Here is a 6,000-nt window from a genome sequence, read left to right on the forward strand (position 1 = left end):
AACGAAACGACCAAACGGGTCGGGTTAACAAATACAAATACGAATCAAAAATTGACGAATGTCACAGCAATCAACACTGCTTGCTATGTGCAAAACAAGATTCTGTTGATCAAGACTCAGAACAAGACTCCTTATGAGATAATCTTCAAAATAAAACCTTATGTGATGTTCTTAAAGCCTTTTGGATGTAGGTGCTCACTGCTGAACACAAAGGATTATCTCAACAAATTCCAATCAAAATTTTTGGAATGCTTCTTTGTAGGCTAATAATGCCATTCAAAGGCTTACAGAGTCTATGCCAAGGAGCACATGATGGTGATTGAATCCTCAGACATTATCTTCAATGAAAATCATTTCAACAATGTGGAAGAACCCAAGTGGCTTTTTGACTTGAAAAAGATGATCAAATCATTCAAAATATACATTGAAGATTTGGATGACAGCATGTTCAGGACAAGCCTTGAAGAGAAAGAAAACCAAAAGCAGATTGACCTGGACAAGCTGTGGTCAACTGTTGCCTCAGAAGAAAAAGGATTCAACTTTGAAAGAGGCAATAGCAGACCGAATGAAATGGAAGTGACTGATCAAGAAGCTGCAATTGAAGTGTCAAATGAAGGCCCAAGTGAAGTGGAGAGTGAACCACTGATGAGTCAACCTGAAGAAACAGACAGATTTGAAGACAGATTTCAGTCTTTGTTTGATTCTCTTCAGATTGGAACTAATGAAGCATCCTCATCTACAGAAACTCTATACCAAGAGACTACTAAACCTGAAGAAATGCCTCAGAATGAAACTGCTGATATGAACATGACAAATCTTGAATCAGAAGTTTCAGCACAACAAGTTGTTCAGACTACCTCTGTTGAAAGAAATCATCCTACAGAAAACATCATTGGGGACTTGCATGAAAGAGTGACAAGAAGTTCTTCTGAAAAGGCAAACATCTATCTTTATGGTTGCTTCCTATCCCAGGTTGAGCCAAAGAACATAAATCAAGCCTTGAAAGATAACAGCTGGGTGGAAGCTATGCAGGAGGAGTTGGCTCAGTTCAGAGACTTACATGTCTAGGATTTGGTTGACAAACCCAGAGGAAAATATGCAATTGGCACCAAATGGGTTTTCAGAAACAAGAAGGATGAAAGAGGAATTGTAACCAAGAACAAAGCAAGGCTGGTAGCTCTAGGGTGCTTACAAGAGGAAGGAGTAGACTTTGAAGAAGTCTTTGCTCCAGTTGCAAGACTAGAAGCAATCAGAATCTTCCTAGCATATGCAGCATCCATGAACATCAAAGTCAATCAATTGGATGTCAAGTCTGCATTTCTAAATGGAAAGATTGATGAAGAGGTTTATGTGACATAACCACTTGGATTTGAAGATCCAATCCATCCAAACAAGGTGTACAAGCTTAGTAAAGCTTTGTATGGATTACATCAAGCTCCTAGAGCTTGGTATGATGAGCTGTCAAATCACCTATTGGATAATGGATTCTGCCGTGGAGCTATAGACAAGACTCTATTTTACAAGAAATGGAAGAAAGATCTACTGCTTGTATAAGTGTATGTTGATGACATCATTTTTGGTTCTACAAGTGAACAAATATGTAAAGACTTTGAACAGGTGATGAAGTCAAAATACAAAATGAGTTCTATGGGAAAAATGAACTTCTTTATTGGACTTCAAGTGCAGCAGAAGGCAGATGGTATCTTCATAAATCAATCAAAATATGTTCAAGAAATTCTTAACAAATTTAAGTGCCATGATTACAAGACAGTGTCCTCACCAATGGACACACATGAGAAGATAGTACCTGATGAGAAGGGGAGCTAGTGGACCAGCATGAGTATAGGGCCAAGATATGATCATTGATGTATCTAACAGCGTCTAGGCCAGATATTATGTTTACTGTGTGTGTCTGTGCAAGATTTCAAGCTAATCCAAAGGTCTCCCACATGTTGGCAGTGAAGAGGATATTCAGATATCTTAAAGGAAAACCAGACTTAGGGATTTGGTACCCAAAGACCCATCTTTTGTCTTGATGGCCTATACAGATAGTGACTATGATGGTTGCAACATGAGTAGGCAATCAACTTCAGGAAGCTGCCAGTTTCTTGGAAACAGACTGGTGTCATGGCAATGCAAGAAGCATACTACAGTGTCCATCTCAACTGCTGAAGCTGGATACATTGCTGCATCTGCATGTTGTGCACAGGTTCTATGGATCCAAAATCAACTGCTAGATTATGGTCTGAACTTCTTACTCACTCCAAAATCAACAACCATCCAAAATCAATTTCCTAAATAACTCCAACTTGAGGGTAGCATTGGCAGAGAACCCAACGATATACAGAAATCACATCACAGATTTCTGGAACTCTGCCACTTATGTTGATGATATCAATGGGAAAAGAATAGAAGCCTCTGTCCTAAATCAAGATATTGAGATCACTGAGGCTTCAATCAGAGAAGCACTACATTTAAATGACAATCATGAAGTGATGCAATTGTATTCTGTCCCAAGATTATTGAGAATCTTTCAGGAAACCATGGGATATCAAGGGGTGTTCATGAGGGACAATTTCAGAAAGGAAGCTTTCATTTGATCTACAGATTCCTAATACATCATGTCATCCAGTCCCTGTCTCCAAGGAGAAGGACTTGGACTTTATTAAGCAGAGAACTTGCTACTTTGACAGTAGCCATTCTATATCAACAACCATTCAATGTTTCAAGACTTATCCTCAATGGTTTAGTTTCCAATGCTAAGAAAGGGGTGAATCAACAATTTCTAATGTACCCAAGATTTATACAGATTCTCATCAACGGATCTCTTCAAAATCTACAACTGACAGGAGAAGTTCTTAGATTGCAAGACCCCAACATCTGTCAGAGGATGAAGGATGCAAGGAGTAAGTTTAAATGATAATGCAGACTGGAATATTCTGCCTTGGTTGCTTGTTCCAGGTGTGGGAGTAATTGATGTACCACTTACACCTGGACATGATGAAGAGGATGAAGATGAAGGTGACAATGATGATGACAATGATGATGGAAATGATGATGATAATGATTAGGGTAATGATGGTGATGGTGCTGCTAATGAGCCTGTTAATGAACCAATCGCCCATGAAACTAAAATTATTGAGAGTGTGGGGCTTAATGCTGAAATAAATGAACTGGTTATTGCTCCTGCTGGGAGTGAGTTGATTGGATTTGCAGGATCTAGACCTGAGGCTCATATGAATATTCCAGAAGATGATGGCAGACAAACAAATAAGGTAAATGAACCGGTGGTTGGAACAGGTGAAGAAGCAACTGATCAGATGGACGATGATATTTTTATTGCACAAGTGGTCTCCAATGTAACTGAAACTATTCAGAAGATCACTCCACTAGATTCACCGGACCCTCCAGAAAACCAGGATGATACTGACTCTCTTAATTATGAGCCTGCTCATGACAATATTCCCTCATCTCCTGACACAACTGATCCACTCAATTCAGAGCCTGAACTAAGTCAAGAAACACACATTCCTTCACCACCTACATCTCCTATTCAAGAACCAATCATCTCAACACCACCAACCTCTCCTCTGCAAGAAACTCTACCTACTGCAACCATTCAAACTTCCCAACCCTTAACTACAGAACCTAAATCCTACAAACTACCATCACCTGAAACCTCCTCATAAGAACCATTCTCAAAACCAACTTCTAAGCCCACTCAGGAAACACCACCATCAAGCCCGAACATTTATGATATTATTTCTGAAAATGCAGCATTGGAATTTGAAAATATCATGTTAAAAGAGAGGAATGCAGTTCTGAATATAAGAAACAAGGCACTTGAGACTGCACTGCAACAGGCTTTACTGAAAATTCAAACCCTGGAGCTCTCTGAGGTTGAGAAGACCTCTGACGCACCAAAATAGGGGGAGAATATTGAAGAGGCAGGTGACTTGAAACTGATTGAAGATATATATGCCAGTTCAAGTGATGAGACTGTAGAGGCTAGAACATCAAATGCCCTTGAAATGATCAATAAATAATATGTTGAAAGGGCATGGGAAGGGGGGGAGTCTAAGGATGAGGAAGAAGAAACACAAGAGCAGATTTTAAAAAGGAAAATGAAGGGAAAAGGGGTTACACTAACTGATGAGGATCTACATCCCAAATCTGCACACATAATGAAATCTGGAGATGAGATACTACAGAAAGATAATGTAATTGATTGCTGAAGTAGAATCGGTTCAAGCAGTAATCAAAATGATAATCAGGAGAAAGAAAATGTGATGATTGGAGAAGAAGAGGAGGATGTTCCTCAAGATGTGCTAGAGGCACTGATTGAGATGAAGAAGAGAGAAGTGGAAGAAGAAAGGTTGAAAGAAGTAGTTGATGAGGCCACAAGGGCTGCAATGGAGACAATAAAAGAAAAACAAGTTGAACAACAAGCTCTTATTGCACAAACAGATGATGAGCCCGAGCCTGCACAGCCTGAGCCAATGCCTGAAAAGTCTAAACCTAAACTGCCAAAAAGGAAAGAGTTCAGTATAGTTCCAATAAATCAGGAAGAAGAAACAATAGAACAATCTTATGGATCAGTAGTAAAGTTAGTAGTGATGAAAACTCTTACAGACATCCTAAATCAACCTGAAATACATGCTCCTGATATTGTATCAGCTGCAAGAAAGGCTCAGAAGAATTTTAAACAAAGAAGCAGTAGTTACAAACTGAGAACATGCCAGAACGAAGAGTTGAAGAGGTGGTTGAGACTACTGAACCCATTATTCATGAATTGTTGAAGATGACAGATCAAAGGGCCCAGAATAGAAGAAATCCTCAATGAAGAACCAGTCACACAAAATGATGAACCAATAATTATTAAGCCTGAACCTAATGAAAGGGATACAATGAAGAGAAAACAAACATCTGAGTTTGCTACCCCTAAACCAAAAAGAAAAAAATCTGTAAAGGTTTACAAAAGAAGAGAAGCACAACCCAAAGTTGATGAAGGGTCTCAGACAAGTCAAGATGAAGAACCTATGATTGGAGCCCTTCACAATCTAGATGAGCATATTGAAGTTCATGAAGAGGAAGAGAGAACAAAGAAGAATGATGATAAAGAAAATAAAGATAGAGCCTACTTATTAAGCCTCAAGTATGATGAGAAATACCTTCAAAGACTGCCTAAAGAGAAAATTACACAAGAGGCTGAAGGATGGAGGCAAAGAGAATCATAAAGAGAATTCCTGTTAAAAGCTGGACACAGGCCTGCATTCTTAAATTTGCAATCATTTGGAACATTTGACAGAATGTACAAGAATGCCCTTGTGGATGACGTGGCAAATTATGTAGAGAATATGAGCAAGGAGAAGAAAGATAAAGAGGAGAAGGTATTGAAAGTATCAGATAGCAGCAAAAGGAGAACAGAGAGAGAAGCCAGAGAGGAAACAGAGTACGAAAAATTTAAGAGTAAACACAAAGACATAAAATTTCTTCAATTACATGCCTACAAATACAACTCCTTGATCAATCTAACTCTTGAAGAATTGAGAAAGAAAGTACAAATGGTCAAGGATTCTCATAAGGATCAAAAATGCACTGCTGATTGTGAGAGGGAAAGAAAATTGAAGTTGCAAACGCATAAAGAAAAGGAGGAGACTGAAAAGAAGGAAGCAGAAGTCAGAGAGTGGTTTAAAGATCCACAGAGGGTGCAAACTTTTAAAGACATAGTAATGGACAAAGGCATGACAGAGGATGAATTTGATAATATGCCTCATGCTCAACTTCTTGAAATCTATAACAGAGAGCATAGGTTATTCCTTGAAACTAAAAGAAGACTGAGGGAAGAAAAACTGAAAAAGCAAGAAGAGGAAAGGGCTTACATGATAAGTATACTATGTAAAAGAGGTGCAAATCCAACCAGAGTTATGATGCAAACAGATGATACAATTAAACAATGGCTTGGAGAATCTGAAATTGAAGAGGCAAAGAAGAATCAAC

This window comes from Bidens hawaiensis, unplaced genomic scaffold (assembly GCF_021521415.1).
Source record: "Bidens hawaiensis isolate Kalapana, Puna unplaced genomic scaffold, B.hawaiensis_p1.1 tig00002507_1, whole genome shotgun sequence".
In the NCBI taxonomy this organism is placed as follows: Eukaryota; Viridiplantae; Streptophyta; class Magnoliopsida; order Asterales; family Asteraceae; genus Bidens; species Bidens hawaiensis.